General features: G+C 43.1%; 1 long non-coding RNA gene across 2 annotated transcripts in view; it reads left to right on the forward strand.

Annotated features, from left to right (window-relative positions):
* Positions 1 to 27,030, forward strand: part of LOC141411472 (uncharacterized) — a 250,731-nt gene that overhangs the window by 194,062 nt on the left and 29,639 nt on the right. The window contains exon 5 of one of the 2 annotated variants that reach the window (XR_012436253.1): positions 1,439 to 1,895. The exons of the other annotated variant lie outside the window; for it this stretch is intronic. This is a non-coding gene — a long non-coding RNA (uncharacterized lncRNA). Of the gene's footprint in view, positions 1 to 1,438; positions 1,896 to 27,030 lie in introns of those variants that run through there. 2 annotated transcript variants of the gene reach the window in all.

Here is a 27,030-nt window from a genome sequence, read left to right on the forward strand (position 1 = left end):
TACCCAAGGCAGCCAACTATCTATAGTAGATTCACATATTCAACTCATTCATTTCTTCATTCATCAAATATTTATGGAATATTAGTATTAGTTCTGTGCCAGGTCCTGTACTAACAGTGGCAGTATAATGGATGTGATCCCTCCCTCATGGTGAGACTCACTGTGAAAAAAATCGCACTGCTAAATAATTAAACCATGAGAAGGAATGACAGGAGCAATGAGAAGTAATGGGAGTGTGACAGATGACCAAATTGCTTGTTCAGGTGGGTGAGGTCAAGGAACATGCCTTGGGGAGCTGATTTCAAGCTGGATCTGAAAGATAAGCAGGAGGGCACAGGATTTCTGGTGCCCACTTCTTGTGCTATGTGGGGCACGAAGTTGCATAGGGATAATAACTTGCTTGTGACTTCAGGTGCACTAGCTCTTGTCAGGGACAGGGTCGGACATGCTGGCAGTGATGGAAAAGATGGTGGCTGCTGTAGGTAGAGGTGTGCCTGAACAGGAGAAAGGTGAGGGGGTGAAGCTCTTCCCTGGGCAGTCCCCAGTGAAACCGAACTACCTAGGGAGTCTGCCACAGGTGAGTGGGTTTGGCAAGGGTGGTGAGGGCATCTTAAGGAGAGGGAAACTTTCCCGTGAAGGCTCAGATTGGTGAAGCATCCCTTTGAGAAAGCACAAGTAACTTTTCAAATCTGGAGTGCAAGGGACATGCTGGAGGGTAGTGGGAGTCAGGTTAGGAAGGACATTGTGAGTTAGGCTAAGGAATGTGAACTTGATTCTTTTTTCTGTGGGGAGCCGTGAAGGGATTTTTAACCAGGGGAACAAAGTGATGAGAACTTACAGTAGAGAGGTCTCCTTCTGACCAGAAGGCCTACAAATACACAGGATGGGTGGCAGGAAGCTATGTTAGGAGCTAACATAGAAGCACCAGGAGCACAAATAGGAGAGAAGGTGAACTTGAGAATAACCTTGGATATGGAGGGACTGATTGGACCTGAGTGGGTGGTGGGCACAGGAGGTAGTCAGAAACATTTGTATTAATGGAGCTGGAAGCAATCATATGGACAGAGGGGAGACAAAGACCTGAAGAATGTTAACATTCTGGCAGATGGAATAGAAAGGAACAAGAGGCCCAGTTGAGGCAGCTGTGAGGTGGTTGCCTGCAAGGAGATTCAGAGTAAACTGCAGGTGGATGAAGTCATGTGATACCAGCAAGGAGAAGTAGCGGGTGGGAGTGGGAGAGATGGCAGAGACCAAGAGGACTTGAATTTGAAGTAGAGAAGGAAAGAGAGAAAGAGGGGCAGTGACGGGCATTTGTCAGGGTCAAGTGTCTGTCTCATGAGGGTCTCTGAGCTGCCATGTGGATTATAGCCTTCTGGGAGGTCTCTTCGCTATTTCTTCCTCCAGAGCTCATTCCTTCTCTCCCTCTCTCCCTTTCTAGAAGCAGTCTGTGCAAGTCTTGATCTCAGGCTGACATCCTACCCCCATGGTGTGTTGGTGAAACCAGGACCAGCCTAGGCATTTCTAACACTGGCTGTACCACCCATTCACTAGGTGCCTTGAGGTCCACTGTCAAGTTTCTCTGCCTACATTATTTATGAATCAAATGGGAATAACTGTCCCAGCTTGCTCTTCTTCAAAGGGTCATTGTGAAGATGAAGCAAGATAAAATATATGAAAGCATTTTGAGAAGACTAAAAGCCATGCACAATTGGTTGTGCTACCTTGAAGTTGTGCATGTTCCTCCCTTTGGGAGGGTAAGGACTTGGCACAATTTCCAGTTTTGTGCCTATCTAATCTCAGTTCTTGGTTCCTTTCTGGCTTGTCATATGCACTTGTAAATTACCAACATCACTGGTCTCCACTTAACCACCCATTTGTAACTGGGGATAATGTGTTTAAAATAAAGATGTGAACAGGATACAATGTGCAAGTATTTTGGTCTTATATTTGCTTATATATTGGTCATTATCTTCTTTAAATTACTCATCCAACAAGAATTTATTGCTATAACTATATTCTAGACACTGCCTTCATGACAAACAAACAAACAAGCAAACAAACAATATATAGTCCTTTCCGTTATGGCCTGAAGTCTTTAATGAGACAATTAATAATCCTTATAATACAGGTCATGTCAGAGGATTATAGGAACATCATGAAAGGCCCTGATTGTGACACTGTAGAAGCTGCCTTAAGGAGCCACTGGGTGGAAAGGCAGAAGGAATTTTACCCCCAGGCAATGCCCGTTATCCACATACACAGCCATGAGAGGAAATGTGGATTCATGAAACCCACACTCATCTGCCCACTTGAACCTTTCCCTTCATATCTTTTTTTAGGGTTAGTTGGTAAAGGCCAACAGGATTCATCTCCTCCTCCTAGGCCTTTATTGGAGGTGATAATAACAGGTCCAAAAAACTGCCAATATGAAGGAGAAGAGGAGAACTTGAGCGCTGACTCCACTGACCACAGACAAAATATCCTTATCAGTGACTACTTCCTACCCTTATCCCAATCCAGTGCTCTGGATTTGGCCAGATAGAATCTGTCCTGTTAGTCACTGTTGTCATGATCTGGGAGAAGAGGCAGAGCTCAGGCCTTCTGGTCATAGTGACCCTCTGTGTAGGGTGGATGGTGCTTGGGACCATGGCATCCTTAAGAAGAGCTGTGCTTGGGCTCAGACAGTTGGCAGAGAGCTGCCTCAGGGCTTGGCCCTCTGCACTTGGCTGGCCTGTTGGGAACACAGAGCAAAGGCCTATTTGTACCCTGAGTACTAGTTCAGTTGAAAGGTTTTGTATGGGCTTTTTGTCCCCGGCTCCGCATGGCACCCTGGGCACGCTCCCAGATGTGAGGTGCCTGTTGTCCAGATGTTTCATTGGCCATCTCTCAGAGCTGGTGCTGACTTTCCCCCACACAAAAACATGTGTTGTCAATCTCCTGTCACCTGTTATGCAGAGCCAGCAGTCACACCTACAAATGCTGAAGGTAGGGACATTTTAGAGAAAAGTCAATGAAGAACTGTGAGAGAGCCTGGGAAATTGACATTGTGCATCGTTCTCTGAACATCTCTGATCACTGTTACCGTAACGATTCTTTTGATGGTACTTGAGGCCTCAGTTGCTTTAATGATGCATTTTATGTGAATGTACCCCTAGCTAGCACATATAAATCCTAATCACTTTAATGGAAATGTAGCCTGGAATGTAGCTGTCAACTGGTAGGGTTCTATTTATTTATTTATTTCAATTTCACTGGCTCTTTAAAAAGAAAGGATTTCCCTCTGAGGGAATATAGAGTTTGGGTTTGACTAAATTCAAGTGATGTTAAGTCATTCATTGCAGGCTTGTTTAATCACTAGCCAAGGGCCTGCAGGTTCTGATTTGGAATGTCTAGGGCAGAGTCCTGTATGTCAAGAAAAACTATGCCCAAACTAAGTGGTTGGTGACTCTGCATGTTTATAAGAAAATGAAAGGCCTGCATCTGGGAATAGGAAGGGTCAGTGAATTCTTCTGTCACTGCTGTGTGTTGTCTATTTGTGCGATGCTCTGTGAAGTGATGGATATTCAGTTCTTCAACACATAGATGGGGACTGACAACTAGAACACTTACTCAACATGTCCCCAGGCAGGGCACAGCCTGACCTGCTTCATTTCCTGGCCTCCATCAGCAATTGATGCTGTGGAAGTGACCGCTGTCTCAGCTGAGCAATGTGACTGGGGATTGCACTGTGCGTTTCCTTCTACTGGCCGCTTTTGAATGCAAGCGAGGACCTCCCACAGTTCTTGGAAAACAAGTGCTAAAGTGGGTCAGTGGGTACGTGGAGAAAGCAGCCAGCTGTTGGGGGGGGAGCTGGGGCTCCTCAGCACCTCATGGTCCATTTGCCTCCTCTTTGACTCTCCTAGCAAACTCACTTTTTCACTTCCTCCCTCTCTTAAAAATGGTCACATCTTGGGTCCCAAGAAGCATGACTGCTTCAGCATCAGCTATGTGTAGTGGGTGGTCTCTGATTCCTTGACTTGAAGATGGGTTGAAGTAACAGGTCCTTACTCAACATGAAGTTTCCATTTTATAAATTACTATTCAGAGCCAATTATATTAGAAAAAACACTTCTTTTTCTTTTACTTGGTTCATCAAAAACAGGAAGTTAACTGTCTGAATATTCTTCCTGTGAATCAAGAAAGAAACTTTGCTTGTCTGAGCACAAATTGCAGCCCAGGGCCACTTTCTCAAAGCTCCTATGAGGAGAGAGCTCTGCATGCTGGACCCTGACATGTTAGGCAGGTGGGAACGGGAGGTGGGACCTGTCCCTGATGGTGTTAGAGAGGTACACATGGCAGTGGAATGGCAGGGCAAAAGGATAGGCAACTTCACTCCAGGGTGTCACAAATAAAGTGACAGGTGAGTGCTGACTAGCAGGTGATGCGCCTCACACTTCAGGAGCAAACAAACTTCAGGAGGAATGACATTCCTGGGCCCTTTTGGGAGCAGTGAGAGGGATGGCTGGGGGGAGAGGGGGGAGGAGCACGTGGGTGGACACATTTCAACATCTTGTGCTGAATCAAAACCACACAATTGTTCTAGGGACCATTTAGGCTCATTGAGTCAGTCCAACCCTGAGTCATGGGTTATTAACTTGTGATTGGTGATATATATTTCAATATTAACCAGTGAATCTCGAGTATCAAGGAAAAGGGGCCAGCATGATTTTGAATCATTCCATGACGTCACTGGGGTCAAAATACATTGGTGGTTGCTTGCTGGTGAGGAGCCTTTGGCCACCCAATTGTCAAAATAGGCCGGTGTGCCCTCTGGAGAACCCATAACTGCTTCTCGCCAGGGAAGAGGTGGGATGAATGAGGTTGTATGCACAGAATGTTTGAAGATCTGGAAACAAGAGTCTCTCTCCCCTGTGCAAATACATAGTCCCTCTTCCACTATTCATGAGTGTTGAGGAAATACCCTTGATTCACCTGGAACTTGTATTCATGCCAGGCTTGGAGTTTGATCTTTTTAACATGCTTCACGTGCTCTGTGTAAAGCTAGGGCTTGGGCACCAGGTTCCCTCAGCATCTCCCACTCTTATGCTCTGATCCAGATCCCTGGGGTGGTCCTTGAGGACCAGTCTTCCTCTGCTGGTGTATTGGTGGCCCTTGGCCTTATCTACCTCATGTTTTCATCAAGATTGTATGTGAGTGCCTACTGCATGCCATGCACTGTGGGATGACTTAGGGATATGGGAGGCAAATCTGTGAAATACCATCTTCTGTTGCTTCAAGTCTTGGGGACAGGATGGGAATCAAATTAGTCTATGCAACAGATACATGTGATCAAATGGTATATATGATCAGAAATGGTGTCTCATACCACAGGAGATACCCGCACAAGTAGCTTTATTTTCTGACAGATCTAATGTTTACACTGAGCCCAAGTCTCCCTTTTTGTTCAGTTTCCATTTTTTTAAATCCAGGTTCCTACCTCTGGATCACACAGAGCAAATTAAACCCCCTCTTTCAGCCCTTTGGATATGTGAACATGGCCATCTTCTCTTCCACTGGCTTCTGTTCCAAGGCTAATAGTTAGATGCTGTAACTCATTACACCCATGTTATTAGGTCCAGACCTGTCCCTGTTTTAATTGCTCCCTTCTGGATGTGTTCCACTTTCGCAATGTTTTTATTGAAGCAAGAAAGCCAGAACCCAAGATAATATTCTGGGTTCAGCTAGAGAGAAAAGTCAGAAGAACAAATAAATAAGGACTAATAAAAATAATACATATAAAAAGGAGCCTGGAAAATGTGTGGGTGTGCACATGTCTACGTGCACACATGCATGAAACACATGGGTAGAAAGAACATGTTTGTATTTTGATTTTCCATAATGCAAAGTCTGTTCAAAGACTTCTCTGTATAACATAATTGATTTTGATTTTCTTAGATCATAATGTATGATATTTCCATTCTTGGTGTTTCTAAGCTAAACTCTAAGAAAGCTTGGTGAAGATATCTGACCTACTTTTCTGGGAGGTCTACAGCTATCAGGTCCTCAAGTCAGTCTTAACCTTTAGACCTTTGCGCAGTAACCATGGCCTCAACATCCTAGCTGGTGGGTCCTCCATATTGTGTCCATTTCTAAGTAGCTTCTTAGTCTAGTCATATATGTGCCACTCTCTTCATGTCAAAGCTGTTAGCAAACTCTGCTCTGATGCAGACAGCTTCAGAAAGCTGCACAAACTGTTCACTGAGCAACTTCAAGAGTGGTTATTCAAGGAAATGTGACAAAGACCAGACTTCTGCAGCTCCAGGTACTGTTGCTGGTAAACAAGGTCTTGAAGATGCTGTACTTTTCTGTAGCCAAAGTTGTACAGTCATCAACTTTCATGTGTGCGGAGAAGCAATTGTAGCAGCATGCAGGAGGTCCCCAGACCTCCTGGCTCTGGGGCTGTGTTCTGGAACTCAGCATCCCGTGGCTCTCTCACTTTCTGATTGGGGGATTGGGGCAGAGGGAGTACTTCCCTCCAATGCCAGTTTAGTGGGGTAGGATTGGAAGTCATATGGAGATCTACCCTACAGTCTACCTTCAATCCCTCTGACAATTTTGTGAGCACTGGGTTCCCTATCTTAAATCCCTTTCTGTTTAAAATAGAATATTTCCCATTTCCTGCAACTAAATCCTAACAGAAAGTACTGCACAAAAGGTGATTTCAACTTTTACTTTAATGGAAGTGTCTTGGGCTACTACAATAACTTAGTCTGAAAAACATTGACCTAGGACTTGAGTTCTAATCTTGAACCTGCTGTGTACGTACCTGTGCATGTGACCTTGAACAAGGCACTTCAGCTCTTAGTCTTTTTTCTTCTGATGCCTGATGTCAAATCAGGCATGTAATACTTGCTTTGCCGTTTGCCCATAAATGCAAAGAATGTGAATAAAAATGGGCTTTGAGCAATGAATTGTGACCACGGTCTTTTCTTGGTATAATACACTCTTACCCCATAAAACCCAATCTCTTTCTTTAACAAAGTATCAGTTTAGAAAATCTCAATTCACCCCAAAGTGAGAAATAAAATCAAACTCCATGCCTCACATTTTACTTAAGATTCTCTAGGGCTATTTCAACCCAAATGTCCTGAAACTCTAGAAAGAGAGTTGATATATGCAGACCTATCTAAACAAAAAGATGGAAAGTTGGTGAGATCAAGGGACCTTTCAAAAATCAGACAGCTATCAAGACAGACAAACATTAATATTATCTATCACATCAATCCTATGACTTATGAAAAAGTCCCATGGAAAAATGAATCAGTTTATAACATCAAATAATACCACACTGAATGAAAGACCATTCAGTTCTCTAATACCAGTTGAATGTCTGCCATGCAAAAGGATTTCTGCCAGACATTGGTACCCTAGGCTACCGGTTAAAATAAATATATGCAGGAAAATGTTACAGTAAGTAAGTATCAGTTAATCTGAATAACTAAAAAACAAAAACACAGAAATAAATATAACGATAGTCTTGCACTTACCATTCCCAACAAAACCTGTTTGCTGTGTGTAACAGACTCACTGCACAGCACACTGTACTCCATACCTCTATGCACATCTTGCTCTTGACCACTCCCAGGCCTGTCCTCCTGTCACTGTTGATCCCTGTGGGAATTCCTTCTTCACCATCTCTGCCTACCCAGTTCTCAGCTTCTTTAGGGTGCTGGTCAAAGGCCAGCACCTCTGAGAACACTTTCTTGATTCTCTAAGCCTAATTTAATTCTTCTCTCTCTCTCTTTTTTAAATCATAGCCCTTTATCTATGGACATGCCATTTTCCTATCTCATATGTATTTCTGATTTTTAATTTATTTTATGATTAAAAATTTTTATTGCTCAAAGTCATTTTCACATATGTGCTCTCTACTTATATTTATATATTCAAAGCAGATAGATAAGAAAAATGTCTTCGGGAGCTGGGGTTATTTAGATCTATAAACATAAAATAATTATTCTACTTATTATTTAGGGGCTGAGAATTTAACCCCTGACCTTACAGAGACTAAGCAGGTGAGACTGAGTTATATCTCTAGCATACTTATTCATTTTATTTAGCAATTTTAGATATAGAATTTGGAACAGGTAGTGAATAAAGTTTGTTGAGTTCAATTTTGAATGGATTCATCATCTACTCCACTGTATTAAATGGTTAAAAGAAAATAGTCATAAAGTAGATATTGGTGCGCTTAAATCAGAAACAGTACTTTAAATCTCCATTCTTTTCTGTTTCTTCTCCTTTTTTTCTAGCTCTGCCTGCTCACTTCTCTACCTGAGAAAGTACACACCCCTCCAGCCTGAGACTTATTGTAGGTGATAGTAGGTCATGGGTTTTAGTTCCAGGTACATGGTATGCCAGGGAGGAAAAAAAGTGTATCATTTATTCAAGTCCTGGTAAGACTGAATAAGTGAGGTGTATAGTGTGTTCTGTAAGCAGTTACCTTGTGCACACTATTGAATTGTCACTTAATTTGAAGAATGTTATGTATCTCTTTGAATTAAAGAAGAAGGTCTATGACCATGGCACCCTGAATATGCCTGATTTCATTTGAATTAAGGAAGAGGGTGTGAACAACAGAAAAATTAGACAAAGAAACATTGAAGAAAGAGTAGAAGATCTGCAACTGTTTGCCTGAAGAAATGAAATATAAGGCATCATTAAAAATCTATTAATGTTATCAGTGAAAATACTATAAATTTTATAGAGTCTTAAAGTATATAGTTTTTACATGTATTGTCTCATTAGAGCTGTAGCAGTTACTGTTATTGTTAGAAACTACTTTCATCAAAAGGCACAGACTCCTCACTTGGCCCCACAAGTTAACTAAAAGCAGGATAAAAGCTTGATATCCCAGCCTTCATTTTATATCTGTTTCCTTTGTCTTCAAACTTTGCATCGAACTCCTGCTTAGCTCTTCATGTAGGTATGTTGCTCTTTTAAGAAGTGTCTATCTAAAAACTGGTGATACCTAACCTATCTCATCTCCCTTCAAGGCCGAAGTCACCAAAATAAGAGTAAATGAGGCATTTTACAGTCATCTTTTACAGTGTACTTTCTAGACCCCCAAAGAAGCACCTGAAAGTCCCAGTCATTGTCCTAAGCCTGTAGTCACTTTGGATTCCAGGAACAGTACAGCATCAAAGAGAGATCATCCTCTGATGAGATCAACACTCCAAACCAAGAGCAATCATCTCATGGGAATCAGCTTGTCACCTCAAGCAATAAGGACTTCTTTGGGCCACCTTGCAGAACTAGAACTGACATAATCATCAATCAGACCACAGTTTGATGAAACTTGTCCAATTGCTCTATTTAAACCTAAAGCTCACATCAATAGTCTGAAGGTGGGCTAAGATGCTTAATTTCACATGTCTTCCCAACATGTTTGTCTTCTTTGATACACTGGAGTTCCCAGAATTGGGCTTCTGGCCTAGGACTCCAGGTACAGAATGCCACAGTAGTATGTGTGGTAGGTATGGATAGTACTATTATCTCAAGTCTGTGCATAAAGAAATGGATTTAGGGTTGGAGGTATAGCTCAGTGGAAGAGTGCTTGCCTAAAATATATGAGGCCCTAGGTTTAATCTCTGAAGAAGAAATGGATTTGGTTCAATGAATGGTTTGTCTTTGACTTGTCATAGAAAATTTCATGATAAATAATTTAGAGAAGTATGCTTATCTGAAAAATTTGTTAGCTTTCATTTTATTTCAAGATGTCAGACTATACCACTAATTAATTTAATGCCATTTAGTATCTTACGAATTAGGATTAGAATCAGCCAGTGTTACCCTGGAACAGATAGAAAACAGGAATATTTTCTTATAATGAGAATTTGCTCATATGGGCAATCATATTGGCATGACTGTGGCCTTGGAGTACTTTTTGAGCTCAAAGTCTGAACCAAGCAAAAGATGCTAGACATTTGATTCCAAATGTTGGCTTGCTTGCTCTCTCTCTCTCTACCTGGTAGAATATATCCCTGCCACATAAACAGATCTGAGAAAAGAGAGTATGATCAGAAATACTCTGGGTTACTTATGAGTGAATGAGGATCAAACTTTGTCTCTTTTCAGCTGTCTGTCCATCTGGGGTGTCACAAACCAGAAATCAGTCAGAATTCTGAGCCATGTGAAAGAGGTTAACAAGCAACTCTTTTCTGTTTCAAATAGTGATGTGAAAAATGGAAAGATATTAAAAATGCAGCAGAATTTGCTAAAGTTAGATATTCATTTGATTAGCTAGGAAAATATCACTATACTATATATGCTGGGGACATACTGATAGAGCTAACACAATTATCAGTCCTGAGGAGCCCACAGAGATGAACAGGAAAAAAACTATCAATGTAATCAGAGTGTGTACAAGAGTGTGCAGGTAGAAAAAACAACCTGTTTGAAGTTATGGGGAAGGCTTCTTGGAGGAGGGGATTACCTACTGAAATTACTTTCTGTAGAGAGAGGGCATATCATTCTAGGCAAAAAATAGTAAGGAAAAAGCACAGGGGCAAGAAAGAGCCGGATGATTTATTAAGATGGGCAGTGATTCATAAAATATGTGCAAAAAATCCAAAATAAAATGAAGGCAAATACACATGAAAATAAAGGGACTTTCTAATAGGTTGCTTCTGTACTCAGAAGGGTGCCTCACATGTCTTACTCTAAGAGCACAGCTCTAGAGCAACACGTCTCAAACTTTCATGTACATAGAATTTGAATCAGAATCCCATTAAGATGCAGAGTCTGAGTAAATAGATCTGGGCGGGACCTGAGATTTTGTGTTTTTAACAGACTTCTAAGTGATGCTGATGCTGGTCCTAGGCTACTCTGTAGATGGGAATAACAAGTGGGACAAGGGTAGGTCATGTATGTGTAGGTGCATGTGTCGAGCATTGTATGCCATGAGATAGATCAGGCAGCAAGAAATGTTTTGAAACAAAGGAATGACAAGATAGTATCTGTGTCTCGTGACAACATGAAGCATGGCTGGGAGTGAGAGGACAGGACACAAGGGAGGGAGGGAAGCTGCTACCACCATCTAGGGTCTGGTATTTGGAGTTTGACATCCTAGCAGCAGCAGAAATAGAAGATAGAGTGGACTCAAAAACTGTACAGGGGGTAAAACAGGCAGGGTGTGATGATCGTCTGGATTGGGAATGTGCATTGGAGGCAGAGGGAGGAGGAGAGAGTTACTCCTAAGGACCAGCCATGAAGAGCGAGTTTGGCCCCGCTGTGATAAGGTGTGGAATGCAAAAAGAGGAGGTTGGTCAGGTCTGGGTAGAAAGGAGTCTGTAGGTCATCAAAGCAGGACATAGGAGGCATTTATAATCCAGAACCAATGTCCAAGAGAACTGGACAGAGCTGAGATGTGCAGGTGAGGCCACATGATACAGGGACAGTAGAGAAATGATTTGATAAGTGGTGGTCCAAGGGATAGGAGGTGATTGCAGGCAGTATCACAGCAAATAGGAGCCAAGTGCATGTCAAACACTGCACAATGGTCACAGAAGGATGAGGATGGCTTTAGTATTTAAGAGCACAAGATGATTTTACAAGAAGTAATTTCAGAAACATGGTAGATGCAAGACGAAGGCCTGACAGATTAAAGGTAGTATGGTAGGTTGAAGAATGCCCCCTTACCAAATGTGTACTTGCTCTAATCGTGACAACCTGTGAGCATGTCATCGGACATGGCAAAAGAGATAGTAATTGTGACTAAGGGTATGGACTGGAAATGGGGAGATTATCCCAGTTGTCTGGATAACCCAATGAAGTCACATGGGTCCTTATAAAAGAGGGGCAGGAAGAGTGCATCAGAGAGATATGATGTGACAACTCTGTCCATGGTTTTTGGCTTTGGAGATGAAGGAAGTGGGATGTAAGCAGGGAATATGGTGGCCTCTAGTCAATGGGAATGGTTCTTAGTTTATAGCCAGAAGGAAAATGGGGACCTCAGTTCTACAATTGCAGGGAATTCTGCTACCCCTCTGAGTGACTAGGAAGTGGATCCTCTCCTAGGATCTACAGAACGAATGCAGCTGCCAACCCCTTGACTTGGGTTTGCAGAGACCAGACTTCTGAACTACAAAATAGTATTATGAAAAATAAATGTTTTAGCCACTAAGTTTGTCATTACCTGTGAAATGAAAGACCAATTACTCTTTCATGATGCTTGATTGTTAAAATATAAGATTTGGAAACTTGAAAATATCTTTTCAGAAAAAGCTTTAGAGTCACTTTCTTTGGAGTGAGGCTGGGATCATTTGATTCAGAGTTTAATCCAGATGTTTAAGGCTGCATCCTTTTAGCTCTTCATCTGGATGAAGTTGCTTGATAGGTAAGATCACAGTGTTTATTGTGGGGACCATAGTACACCTCCTTTCCCCTACCCCATCCCCACCTTTGAAATTTATTGATTGACTTTATTTTTTAGAATTGAATTGGGCAGAAGGTACAGTGATATCCCACATATCTTCTCCTTTCTCACACACTAACCTCACTGTCAAGGTCTCTACACCAACATTTCATTATCATCCAAACTACTGTTTACATTAGAGTTCACTTTTGGTATAGAATTTTTTTTAACCTAAAAATAGAGATGTCCCATAGCTGCCTTTTGGTGCTCAATCTTCTTTTACTGATTTCCTTGCAGTAATTGCTCTGTAGCTCACCAGCGGTACACTATGGCTTGCTATAAGTACACATGCAGTCGGAGGCACCTTTAATGTTTGATGCTCTGCCTCCTTCATTGCCTCTCACTGGGCAGTCTGGCTATTACAATAAGTGCTTAATGTGTGTTCTAGCATTGTTATGGTATCATTTGGATCATTGCATGCTGGGATGAGACCAGGAAAGGCAGCACATGCATTATGAACTCATCGTTACCAGTGTGCAGAAGATTCAGCTGAAGCTGTGTGGTAAACCTCAGATGTTCCACTGAGACACAGTCCTATTCAAGCTCTTTCCTCATCCTGTCCTGTCATCTCATGGTCTGTCCCTCATAAATGCTGTTTGTATTTCTTTGATGCAAATGTGGATCCTGGCTGTTTTTGCAGTCTTCCTCACTCCCTAGGGTAGCAAGGAACATAGAAATATCAATTGTAAATGACATTATTGCTGGCTTCCAAATGAGAAAATAAAGTGTTCAGGGCACTACAGTAATGGGCCAAGGGTGATTTAAAGCGTTCAGAAAATAATTATATGCATGTCAATGTACATTTAAATTTCTGTGGATATTGCACATCTTTCTTGTTCATGCACATGTGGCAATATGGACAATATAGGTAACTCACAAGTAATTCCCTCCTCACTTTGCTCCAAATCTTTGGGACCAACTGTACTCATTTGTTTTTGAGAGAAAATTGCAAGAAGTAAAATGTATACATATTTAATATACAGTAAGTTTCCCCTAAGTATTGGTTCAAAAACCACATACCCATTTCTTAATACTGGCAAAAGTCTATAAATCTAAGAATCTTCTTTACTTTCTCTGCATCCATCTTTCTTTTCTTCTTTATCTGTCACACAGAATTATTATAATTAAGCCTTTTGATGGTCACCGTTCAATCCAATTCTTAGACACATGACAGAGTGCAGCATACTGAACTAAGCATACTTCTAACAGTAATAATTCTAATTATGATGATAATAATCATCAGTCCAATTGTCTCTCTCAGGTGCTCTGGGGGTGCTGAGAAGGTATCCATGGTCATTTGCATGGTTTTATGGCACAGAAACATGTTCTCCTCCCTCACAGAAAGACACAAAGGTGAGCGTCTAGATTTAGTTCCAGACAAACTCCCTTTATCTCACAGGGTTACATTTATGAAGCAAAGGATGTTGGAAGAGGTCACATTTTGTGAATTGCTTACCCATCCATCTGTGTTGCATGTCCTTCCTGTATGAGCTGTCCTGGATCTCCTTATCCTGGGAAGTGGCTGGGTCACTCTTATCATGCAATCCTGGCAATTTAGGCAGGCTATGATACAGGTAAACTCACAAGTAATTCCCTCCCTGCATTTACTCCAAGTCGTTGAGAACTAATCCTGCTTATCTGTGGTCTCTCGAAGTTGTTTTCTTTCTAAGAACACTAATGAATATCATCTCTTGTTTCTCCTCACCTTTTTGGAATTCCTTGCTGACTTTTCAATGTTCAAGACATGCAAAAATTTATCCTTCACTGATTCATCAGCTAGCATTTAGTAACTACTAGGAAATGAGAATTTTAGCGTGCAATAAAGATACTTAGTTCAGTAAGGCACTGGTTCTGAGCTCTAGAAGTCTACTAGGTATGGCTTCTTTTTAATCCATGTTTCCCTGAGCTTTAGATATTTGGCTGTTATATATTGCTGTGGTTTGGATCTTAAATGTCACCTAAATGTCCATGTTCTCATGCCTGGTCCTCAAGCTTGGCACTATAGGGAGGTGGTGGAAACTTTAAGAGGTGGGGCCTAGTGTGAGGTCCTCGGGTCATTGGGAGTGTAGACTTGAAGGGGTTAGTATGATTTTATCCATTTCCCATCTCTTTTTAACTTCCTAGCCACAAGAGAAGTGGCTTGGCTTTGCCATGTACTTCGCTCCATTACCATTTGGCATCTTCCCTAGCCAGAGGCCTAAAAGCAATGGTCCATAAGATCATGGACTGGAACCTCTGTCACTGAGAGCCAAAACAAACCTTTTCCCCTTATAAGCTGATTACCTCAAGCACTCATTACAGTAATGGAAAGTGACTAATATATGTGTCTTTTTGTGCGTGTGTGTGGTACTGGGGTTTGAACTCAGGGCCTCCCCCCTTGCAAGGCAGGTACTTTACCACTTGAGCTACTCTACAAAGCCCATTTTTGTGTTGGTTATTTTTGAGATAGGGTCTTTGTGTCTGAGCTGGCCTGGATCACGATCCTCCAATATGTGCTTCCCCACATAGCTGGGATGACAGGCACATTCTACCATGTCCAGTCACTGATTGAGATGGGAGTCTCATAAACTTTTTGACTGGTCTGGCCTCAAACCATAGTCCTTCTGATCTCTGTCGCCCAAGTAGCTGGTTCCAAATGTCTTATTAGATGGCCCATCTTGCAGGAGAAGCCAACACCAGCTAGAGTCATACTGGGGGTCTGAGCTCGTGTCTACCATCTCCTGGGTATTAGAAGACATCCTGGATGCACTTAGATTCTTCCACTGGAGGAGCGCCTTTGTTCATGTCCTCATTTGACCTGTAGGTACTATACTGACCTCTGTGAGGGCCTGTAGTTCATCGGATTGGTTGGACACCAGAATCTCAGTGCTCTGTGCACTGCTGTGATGGTCAGGTAGAGTCCACATTGAAACATACCCTTGATTGTCAAGTTTGAATATTTTCACTATTAAAAGCATACACAGGGCCAGGAGGCAGCTCAGTGGTAAAGCTCTTGCCTAGCATGTGCAGAGATCTGGTTCAATTGCCAGCACTGCAAAGAAAAAAGAAAAAAGCATACACATCCGCTTTGTATTCCATTTGTATATAGTAGTCAGTAATCCCTCCTCATCCTTGGTCTCACTTTCTGACTTTTCAGTCACCCATGGTCAACCTTGCTCTGAAAATATTAATCAGAAAATCCCAGAAATAAACAATCCATAAATTTTAAAGAGCCTATTGTTATAATCGTTCTATTTTGTTATTAGTCATTGTTATTAAACTTACTGTGCCTCATTTATAAATTAAGCTTTATTGAGTTATATATGTGTAGGCAAAAACAGCATATATAGCATTTGACACTCAGTATATATACATAGGGTTTCAGGAATTCACTGAGAGTCTTGGGGCATATACCTGTGTTTGAAGAAGGAGACTGTAGTATCTAGTTCAATACTAGCAATTACTAATTTGGATAACTGTCTACACAAGTCTTTTATTGATTGTATGTAATACATATATAATACTGTGCCAGTGGTATGCAAGCTATCTACAGGAATTATATATAAATATATATGTAACAGTATGAATGCACTGAAATACTTTTCTGTGAGAAAACTTAAGGAAATTGGTGCAGGACATCAGCCCTAATGGAGGTAGAATTCTGTGCAATCACATGCAGCTCTGTGCTTGAGCAGTTGTAGATACTTTGGGAAGATAATTGGTGATGAGATGAAAGGAGGGAAGTGGCAGAGGAAAGAAGTCAGTAGGTGTTCAGGATGGCCTTTTGAGTTTCCCAGGCCAGTGGGGTAAATCACCACTGCTGGGATTGGAGGTCTGTGGGTTGAACTGAGAGAGCTGGTGCCAGTGCTTAGGCACAAACACCTGACTGAGCAGGTATGGCTTCCAGTTGCTGGGACAAGGACGTGCCATGTGCCTTCTTTTCATTTAGCCTCACTTCAGGCAAAGTAAATGTGGTTTTCATTCATCCTAAGAGTAACTTAGAAAATGGTGTGTGTGTGTGTGTGTGTGTGTGTGTGTGTGTGTGAGAGAGAGAGAGAGATTTTTTTCACCTTTTTGGCTTTTGAGAGGTTGACATCCCTACCTGCTGTGACTAGCTGGCAGCCTCCAAACATAGGGTAACCCTGCCTGATGTCACACCCTCCATGCACTTGTGGGCAAGAGCCCTTCCCCTCCCACATCCTGGGGACACAGAACACTTTAGCCATGAAGACCGTAATGACTTCCTCCTGGATGGAGGCTTTCTTGGCTTCAAGAACTTCCTGGGTTTGCTGACATCACCCTTGTGTGGAGGAGGATTGGCCTGGTTGATGAGACATATATGCAATTGAATGGATTCTATTGAAAAAGAGGAAAAGAAACACACAGACACACAGATACACAGACACAGACACACACACATACACACATTAGCTCAACCAGACACACCTTCCACCACCACTGTTCAAAACTAGGAATGTGTGGTTCTGTGCAGTGGCAGGAAATGAAGAGGTGACCCCGAGAGGCATTTCCTGAGCAGAGATTACGCAGAGCCTAGGAGCCTGGAATGGTCAAGAGGAAATGTAAATCAGTGCTCCCCTGATTCTGGAGGAAAGATGTAATGACTGCAGCCTCACAGCTCAGAGCCTCAATGTAAACAAAACACTGTTATCACGCTTAAGCAGTTAGGGACTTCCGCAGAGCCTCAGGGTTCCACCCGTCAGCACGCATCGAACAGCCAGACACATTCTAGCTTCAGCAAAGTTTCAGCATCCTTTTCCAGTGACACATTCCAATGCCAAATGCTCCTCGGTCTGGAAGACCTTTCTCATGTCTAACTCAAATCCCTCATGCTACAGCTGAAGTTCATTTCTTCTTGCTCTGTTCTGATAAAAGTGAAAAACAACCTGTCATTCTGTGTTTCTTAAGAATTCTTCAGACACTTGTTGGCTTCAAAACAAATCTCTTTTTCCTCCTTTAGAGCTTCTCTCTGAACCTGTAAATTCAGAAGAAACTTTGTCAAACCTTTATGCTCAGAGGACCCAACGGTAGTTACCCAGCAAAATAAAAACACACCACTGGTTTGTCAAGGAAAACCCTTGGCCCTGGGGTGTTGATTTCTACACAGAATGTAACACACTGTTTAAAGAGCATTTTGTTTTCCTTTTCTGGATCCCATTGTGTATTACATCAAAGACAATGAGTTGTTCATAGGGCTAGGGTTGTCCAAGTATTAAACTATCCACTCAGGTCCATGGTGGTTCTCAGAAAAAAGAGTGAAACGGCTCGAGAAAGGAGTGTGCATCTGCAGGTGTCTGGATGTAAGCACAGATAGGTAGCTGGGGACCGGGGACTACCTTGATTTTCCAGATTGAAGCATTCATGGCCTCTCTCTTGCAGGCCCCGGAGGCTGTCCCCACAGCGACACTCACACACTGTGGAACTGAAGAATTGCTGGCAAGGTCTGAGGGACAGTAAGCCAGATTGGGCGGGGAGAGCATTCCACTATTATAACGCAATGCCATAATAAGATAGTAAATTCTTTTCATATTAATTCTTAGACAAGAAGCATCTTTAAACTTGACTTTGACACTGAAAATGGAGGTACAATGCAAGTTACCTTTTTAGAGTTACCTCATTCATCTTTTCTGAGCAGGATGGAGCTCTCTCACTCCAACCAGAACGTCTCCTGGTGGCCTTTGCTATATGGTTGAGAATCTGGCAGCCAGAGCTGCTCTTGGAAACTGGCCCTTCTGGAAGGCTCCGCCCCATGACCAGAGTGCATCTGGAGCCAATGCATAGCCAGGCCTTCTTGTAGGACTCAGACTTGCAAAACTGGCAAAGCTAATGTGTCACACGCTGGGCTCTGAGTGAGGAGCTGTCCTTAGCCCCCAGCTACCCACTCCTGAGGTGTGGGCATGATGTTTGCTGTCAGGACTAGGCAGGACAGGATGCCCTTCTTCCTGTGTCATTCTTCCTGAGCCTCGCAGAGCCCTTTGTGTCCCTTGTCAATGTTGTTGATAGGCCACCTCACAGACTGGGCATGAACACTGAGACCCAGAAACCTGGATGTTATTTCTAACTTGGCTGCAATCCCTGGGCTTTGGTTTCTTACCACAGAGCCAGGGTGGAGAGGTCCTTGGGCAGGGACTCAGCGAGGCAGCCAATGCGGGGTGAATTCAAGGAGATGTGGGACTTTTTCTTCATAAAAATGTGGAGAATGAGTTTAACAGTGTTTGTGACTGGTCCATCCCAATCCAATCCAACTTTAGTGATGGTAGGCATGGAAAAACATTTAAAGAAAGCCCTATGGTTTCAGTAGCATTCCAATATGCCTTTTGATAGTAGCTTAAGTGCTCATCCTTAATTCATTCTCATACTTACTTGTGGAGTAGACATTTATTTAGAATATATAATGAGAACTCTTCGAAAAATCTCTATAAACTTTAAGGGCAAATAAGCAGCAATCTTCAAGCCTTTAGCCCTTCCCCCGTCCCACCCCTGAGATCAATTAGAGCATTCTGCAAGGAGGGGGCTGCCTTGCAGAAAATGATGACACATTTTCTTCTTTTCCATTAGACTTCTATTTGTTTTTCTTTTCTTTTTTTGAATGAAAGAGACTCTACATGTAAATGTTATTATTATTCTCCAAATTTCTTCTGTGCAAATGGAGTACCATAATCTCCTGGGTTGTTTGTACAGGATTCTGGCTTGAATTTCAACAGTGAATATCAACTAAGGAAAGCAATAAAGTCCATGAAAAATTAACATTGCTAAAGAGGACCACAGGCCCCCTTCCAGGGCTACGACTCTGAGGGTCACCAGTAAGTGATCATGATTTAATGAAGTGGTGCTCCCTCTGATTAGGAACAAGTAGACCTGGCATCATCTACAGCGTAAATACTCTGTTTCTGAGTGTGCCAGGCAAAAGCTTCCAGAAGCTGAACGTTCTCCCAGCCTGAGGGAGCTGGCAGTGGACAGCGAGGACATTCCACTGAAACCAGGCCATTGGGAGCTGAAGACAAAGGCAGTTGATTCAAGTGCACCAAATTGGAGTTTCTCTAATCAAATATATTAAATTCACCATCATTCTTGATTGTTTTAATGGGAAGAAAGGGCAGCTGTGCCCTTCATTTTCTAAGCATTTTATTTAGTTCTGTGGGATAGGAGGAAGGGAGGGGAGGGGAAGTTGGATGGGAAGGGACGAGGGGTGGACACTGAAGAAAGCTACTGGAAGCTTATGTCCTTTGTCTTAAAAGTAAAATGATTTTGCATGCTCTTCAGCTCCACATGGAGAATTCCCAGAGCTGTCGCTCACTGAGAGACAAGAGATATCCCATTTATAAAGTGCCCTTACACAGTAGTGAAACAGTAGCCTGCGAACAGACCGGGATCTTGGAACACTGGCCAAAGAACCCGGGCGTGTAGTGTTAAACAGCTCGGCTTCACTGGCTACAGTGAGCATTCCCCCCCACCCCCCGTGTTATTTGTGCTTTGTGCAAAAGAATTTAAATTTCAAGACACTTAAGGGAATTCATCTCCACTCCTTTTATAACCTTCCAGGCTAAAGCAGAATTCACAAAAGGCCTTTTTCACCATTTGAACAATGGAATTTAAAATTCTAGTGAAGAAACTGATGGCCCAACCTATTTTTTTTTCTTAATAGTTTAACAGATGGTCCAAGTGTGATGCTTCCTGCCCTGACTGAGCACTACATAGGCTGTCTTGGTATGCACCTCTAGCTTCAAAGGAGAACTCAGGCTCATGAGGTCACGTCCTCCGTCTGCCCTGTTGATAACAGGATGAACATGAGCAAGATAGGAACCAGACATTCCACTGTGAAATCAATTATTTCGTACAATTGTTGGGCAGGAGGCTTAGGTGGATATTGTAGTAGCACTTCGCACACACAAATGCAAGTTGCAGAGGGAACAAAGGTCTAAAAGCTTTAACTTGGACTCACAGGCTCACACAGGCTAACGTGAGTCATCTGGAGAAAGGGCTTTGGAAGCTCGTGCCTGTTACAGCCTGAAGCCAGCCTGTTTCTGAGTTGGAATGTGAAGGCAGCTGGCTGTGTCAAAGGGGCAGAGAATAAAGCCACAGTGTAAACCGAAGACACAATTCAGCAGAGAGAAGATGCTATTAAAATGTGTTCAGCCCCCCCACCCCAGCTGCTTCTTTTGGAGAGCCCCCTTTTGGACACAAATGATTGTTCTTCTTCTAAAAAAGAGTGTGTGTGGGAGGATGGGATGGGGATTCCTTTCAGAAAAATATTACTGGACTCTTTAAATGTCCCCATTTGAAGAGAATTAAAGGAAATGTCATAAGGCAATGTCTGCATACTCTGGAGGCATTGTATCAAGCGACACAATGCAGAAAAATGAAGCCCTCATCCTCAGGAGGAAATCTAATAACTCAATCAGTCAGCTCCAGCCTCCTGTCATCTGCAGGGGGGCATCCATCTTCTTCAAGGAGCTTCCTCGCTTTGCCAAGAGACAGCTGAGTGAGGCAAGCTGGGGAGAGGAAGAGATTGCCAGCAAATTCCTTGCCACTCTCTCACCCTCCCTCCCTGGTCCATAATGTCCTTTTGTCCCTGGGGCCCACATCCCTCAGGGCATGGCCTGAGCAGGCAAAGAAACAATTGCCAGGGAGCAGCTCAGTTCCCAGCCTGCTCTTACAGCAGCCCTGTGGGCTGAGCCTCTTCTGAGGCCTGTGTGTCTTGTCCCAAGGTGGCAGGCTCTGGGGAGGTATCTACTGTTCTCATCTGGGTCTAGAGTGGTACTGAGGGTGGCTGTCTTCTCCCACCCATGGCTGGTGCCTGGGGCAGGAAGGTGGTGCTGAGGTGCATGTGAAAGGCAATGAGGGCAGCAAAGAAAGTGCAGGGCTGAGAGTTGAATGACTGAGTGACACCTTTGGCTCAATCACCAAATTTACAGAGGAAGCCTTGGGCAAGCCTGTGGGTAGCAGATTTTGAGAAGCCTATGAGAACTTGTCATAAGCACAGTTGTGCTCAATGATCTACAGGCTGAGTTTGGCACGGCCCCAGCCACAGAAGAGAGAGAAGGCAAAATGCAGCACAGCTGCTTTTCCTAAGTTGTTCAGAGAAGTAGGAATACAAGTTTCTTGTTACAATGTCACGGCCCTCCCAAGAACTGTTTACCACTGGATATAAAAGACTCCCTGAAGGAGGATGCAAGGGTTTTTTGATGGGGATTTTGATTGGCTGCTGCTGACTCTGGCTAGTGTGTCTCCACTAGAGCAGCTTTCTCCACTGAGAACTTTATACATAGGCTTTAGAGAAGCTAAGCTAAAGAAAAGCTAAAGAGAACATAGGACAGTGCAAGTCCAAGGACTAAGACTTTAAGAGTTATGCTAATGCAGTTTTTAGACACGGCTGCTGTTGTTTGTCTGCAAGTCTGAGCACCGAGATTTTAAAGGGAACATGGGACAGTGCAAGTTGGAGGGCCAAGACTTTAAGAGAGACTAAAGAAAACATGAGACAGAGCAAGTTTAAGGAAAGAGACTTAAAGAATAGAAAAGAAGCAAGGTTTTAAAGAAAGACTTTAGAAGTAAGGTTTTAAAGATTAAGAGAAAAGAAGCAGAGTAAAAGAAGAGTTATTATAGTAAAAAGCAATGAGGCTGCTGTGCGTCTCCATCTGAGCACCCAGCACACCTGGCTCCAACTTTCAGCATGTCTGTCTTCTATTGTTTGTCCTTTCTATATCTCCAGTCACCCCCAGTTAGGTTGTAGGACCAGGAGCGAGAGAAAGCTCTCTACACAAGCCACCTTGCCTCATTGTAGCGCTCAGTGTTCTCTGTGAAGTTTGACATTGGTGGAGATGGCAGGCAAGGTCTTTCAGGCCCCATGAGCTTAAATTCTCCATTATGACAAAGGAGGTAAAACAGGAAACAGGGCTTCTAAGACAGCTGGGCCTCAGGTGAATCTTGACTTCGCCTCCACATTGTTTTGTTCAAGCTATAATGATTTTGCTTCTCTTTTGATAAAGCATCTGGGAACTCATATCTATCATAGAAAAATATGAGTTTAATGACTCAGATGAGAAGAAAGAATCAGGGATAGTGTCAGCCCATGGTGTATCTGAACACCAGCTTTCCTTGTACCCTGTCTCATTGTTGACTGTCACAAGACAAAACTACTTAATAAAAGCCACATTAGTCCAATAAACTTGAAGTTTTAAAAGGAATGATAGATATTGCATGTGCATGTTGTAGGTTATAAACACTTCAATTTCAGAGACAAGTAAAATTGAAAAAAAAATCAGAATTGGTTGCAAGGTAGAGTTGTCAACTTTTTTTTGTCAAGTGAGTTTGTTAATACACATGTCTCATCTTCTTTCATTATCATTCAAAAAAGATAAAGGCCACAATGACTAGTCAATCTTTTCTGGGACAGGACACCTGTCCTCATTAAACTACATATGTAGGTCACACATGTACTTTTATTATATGTAAAATATGTATGAACATTGCCCTTCCTTTTCTTTCTAGTTATGATCTACTGTGGGTGTGCGACAATTTGCACCATTTTGCCTTCCATATGGGGCTGGTCTTGGGAAACCACTACCTGAGGACTAGTTAGCTTATCTGTGTACCTTTAAGCATTTATGGAACTAGTCTCTGCTGTTTTACTTCTTTTCACTTTTCTCTCTAATCATCCCATGCTGTGTACATAAACACGCATGTATGGTGTGTACGTAGCCAATGTGGTCTACCCTGAAGTTCCCAGGTGCTGCCAGAACAAGAATGCAAGTGCCATGCATTTCTTCTACATGGGTGTTCTCTCCCACTTGGAGCCCTGTGGAAAGGACTGTCACCCTGTCTGAGGAGCACACAGAGCTCATATCTAAGGAGGGGAAGTCCCTCCTTTACTTGGGCTCCATTTTGGTGTGCCTTGTTGCATCAATCCTTCTGGGTAGAGTACAACCTACACAGAAAAGAGAGGATACCTCTTGGGTTCTCTCCTGGGATTTCACTTGGTGTGGGGGTATCTTGGGACCTCACCAGCCTTTCCTTGTCCCTCAGCCACACTTCTGGCCCAATCCCAGGAAAGAAGGGCATCTGAGTCCATTTGTCCCCTCATTCCTGTCTCCTTGGCAGGAGAAGGCAGGAGTATTTAGCTTAGAGAGGGTTGCTTTCTTCAGCTGGGAATCCAGCCATCATCTTCCTGTGTGGGGTCCAGGGCTCAGTGGGCAGCCATGGGTTGGGAAGCTGATGGCTCCCTGCCTCCTACTGATCCTAGTTCTTACACTGAGGTCTCATGTGTTGTGAATTATAGAAATGCCAGACACACCCACAATGAAACACAAGCACCAAAAAACCCTCAAATGCCAAGTGTACGTGACTTTGAAATGCTCTCTCTGTTTGTGCTGCCTCTATGCCCTTTGCTTCCATTAGAGACAATGTAATGGAGCGCCTATGAGTTTGCTTTCTACCAGGCTGGCTTGTTTCTGGTGCTTTGCTTTTACTTTCTGCCACTAGCAGCTAGGGTTGTGCCAGGATCACATTTTCCCTGCAAAGGCAGTAACCCTTCTTGGAGACATATTTAGTCTCCATGGGAGGTCTTTCACTGGTCAGAAAGAAACACACAGAAAATCCATTAGGCCCAGTATCAAATCTCGTTCTGGGTAATAGATGTCAGTGCCTCTCGCTGAGATCTGAGTCAGAATCTGCAGCCTCATGGAGCCCAGAGTGCAGCTAAGCTCGAGGGTCCAGCTGGCTGGCCACACAGACATTAGCACTATGCCACTTCCCAGGTCACGTGGGCCTGGGTCCTAAAATCCACAGATGGCAACAGTGCACAGGAGACCATTGGCTCCCTCTTGGCCTTTCTGCTGTTGAGTGGAGTAAGACAGTGGAGTGGGGTGCTCATTTAAGCCTGGTTTTATCTTTTGGGGGTTGTGAGTCTCTTTTGAAGTGATTTAGACTGTGAAGAACAATAGTGCTTGTTTTTCATTTGGGAGGCTTTGGTGCTACTAGGGAGCTTCTTAAGTGTTAAGAGCCTCGCTGAGGTTGGTGCTCTCTCTCTTCATGTGGTCCAAAGTTCTCATGTTTTACTTATTTTTGATGTGGTGGCTGTAGCCAATGAAAGCTATTTCCTCCCCCCTCGTCCCCCACCCCTAGTTCAAAGTTAGAAACTGAGAGGTTTTGGTTTCTGTCTTCACCATTTCCTCTCTGTGACATCTCTTTAGAGCTGAGGGTACGGTTTCCACAGCCAGTCCCAGAAGCTGCAATGCTCATTATCTCCTTTGTTCATCACTGGGGGACAGTGAGACACACAAGAAGGAAGCCTGGAAGGCAGGGGCATGTGGTCACTTGCCTGGCAGACATTCCTAAGTGCAGATGAGGTGCCAGGATCCTGCTAAGAACTAACAATACCTGTAAAAGGCAACTCCAGCAGGTACCCTGCTTTGAGCACTCCCAATCTATTGGGAATAGAGAAAGGAGTCCATCTTTAAGGTTGCCAAACATCGTCTTAACTGCCAAGTGCAAAGATCATATTCAGTTCTCAGACTCCTTCACCTCCTTCCAAGTTCTAGGCCTTGTTGATCATCCTTTCCTTAGTCCTTAATTTATTCAATAGGAGCTGTGAACTGGGTAATTCGTCTGCTGTGGGAAGTGATACATCATCATGGTTAGAAGCAGGTTCTTGTGTCCCAGCATCTATTCACGGTCAGCCCTGATTGGTCTTAGCTTTGTGACCCAGGTCAGTTACACAGCATCTCGGGGACTCTGTTTTGCATCTGTTACATGGGGACACATGTCTGGAGTCCTAGATGGAGATAATTCTGCTCAGGTCATCAGAGAAGGTATCTTTAAGGTCAGCCACTTGGGTTTAAAGAATCAGGAAAATGTTGGCAGGTGGAGGGAACTAGACAGAGGAAGGGTATTCTTGAAAGCATGTGAGACAGTGTTTGTGCCAATGCACACATTCAGGTAACCGGGTGGCAGGTCTTGGCTCTGTCCCTGGTGATCAGAGCACTGGGGGCATAGAGGGCTATGCCTGGAGAGGCAGGTTGGAGTCTGTGGTAGAGAGATTGAAGGCTGTCAGAGTATACAGCTAACCACATGTTTGAACTGAGAATGCCTTAGAATGACTAGAAGAATCTATCAGGATAGCTAATAAAAGTAACATGGGGCCACAGCCATATAACTTTTGGTGTTGAGCCTGGTTAAATGTGAGGTGGCCATTTCTACCGCAGTCTTCCCCCACCTGATCAGTTCTGGGCAGAACCTTCCAATGCCTCTTCACTACCTAGTGAGAGACATGCACACTCCTTGGCATGATTTACAACCTGCTTTACCCTTTTAGCCTCTTCTCTTGTGCTACTAGTGAATGGTTGCACTCCCCTCACACACCAATTTTAGTGCTGAATTCTTTACCCCTGAGGCAATAGTATTAGGAGGTATGACCTTTGGGAAGTAATTCGATCATGAGCGTGGAGTCCTCTTGAATACATTTCTGTTGTCTAGAAGTTATTCGGACTATGGTAATTTGTTATGGCAGCCAGAAGAGAGCACAATTTGTCACTTTTTTCACAAGTCCCTACTCTGGACATACTGAGCTTAAATAATTTCTTATAGTTGAACATGCTCTGTGATTGCTCTTTGCTTTGGCAAACATTACTCTCTTTATCTTCTTGGCCTGGTTAATCTCTCCTCCTATGCAAAGCCCTCTTCTGATACCATCTCCTCTAAGAAGACTTCCTAATCACCTGTCTCAGGTAGTGCCCCTTTCTGATTATTGCAGAGTCACCTGTATCTGTCTTTGGAATTATGACTTCTCTGCCATATTGTAATTATTGATTTAACTGCATTTTTTGTGAGCTCCCGAGGGTGACAGCTTCTCCCACTCTTGTATCTTTATGTACATAATAAGGATAATAAAATTGTTACTGAATTGAAGAACAGTACTTCTACAAACCCAAAGCATATTGTTTGCCTCAATAAGGCATTAAGATATTTTAAGGGCCTGGAGACAGCATCTAACTTGAGTAGTATGAAAGGAATAAAAGAATCCAGCTGGTGATGCTAAAAAGTCAGTGCCCTGTTCAGGATTTAGAAAGTGTCAGCCTTGATGTAGGTCAGTGAATAAATGCAGTGGTAGACATGCTGCTTTAGAATCAACTGACCTGTGGCTAAAAAATATCAGATTTGTGAGCCCCTACCTTTTGTCTCCCAAATCAAGCCCTTGATGGATGGAACCTGGAAACTGGCATTGTTATCATTCTTTCCCGTTGATTCCAATCATGGGTTAGGATGGAAAGGGACACTGGGAAGGGGTGAGGTCCGTGGGTATAGTTTTTATGGTTGAAGAATCCTCAGTGAGCCTCACACTCCTGGACTAAACTGTGTACAGGAGAGCAACTTGACTTCAAAATTAAATCTCTCTTCTGCTTTCTTCGCTCTGTGTTTTTTGAAACGTTTATAGAACAAGGAACAAGGCCAAGGATTTCTGAATGTCATATTATGGTACTTGGATATTGGAACAAGGGCCACAGACATGAGCAGTCTGAACAACTCAATAGGAGAGTAGTTGCAATTACACTTTTCTCTTCATTTCCAAATAGAAATAAGGAGAC

Source organism: Castor canadensis, chromosome 10 (genome assembly GCF_047511655.1).
Source record: "Castor canadensis chromosome 10, mCasCan1.hap1v2, whole genome shotgun sequence".
NCBI lineage: Eukaryota > Metazoa > Chordata > Mammalia > Rodentia > Castoridae > Castor > Castor canadensis.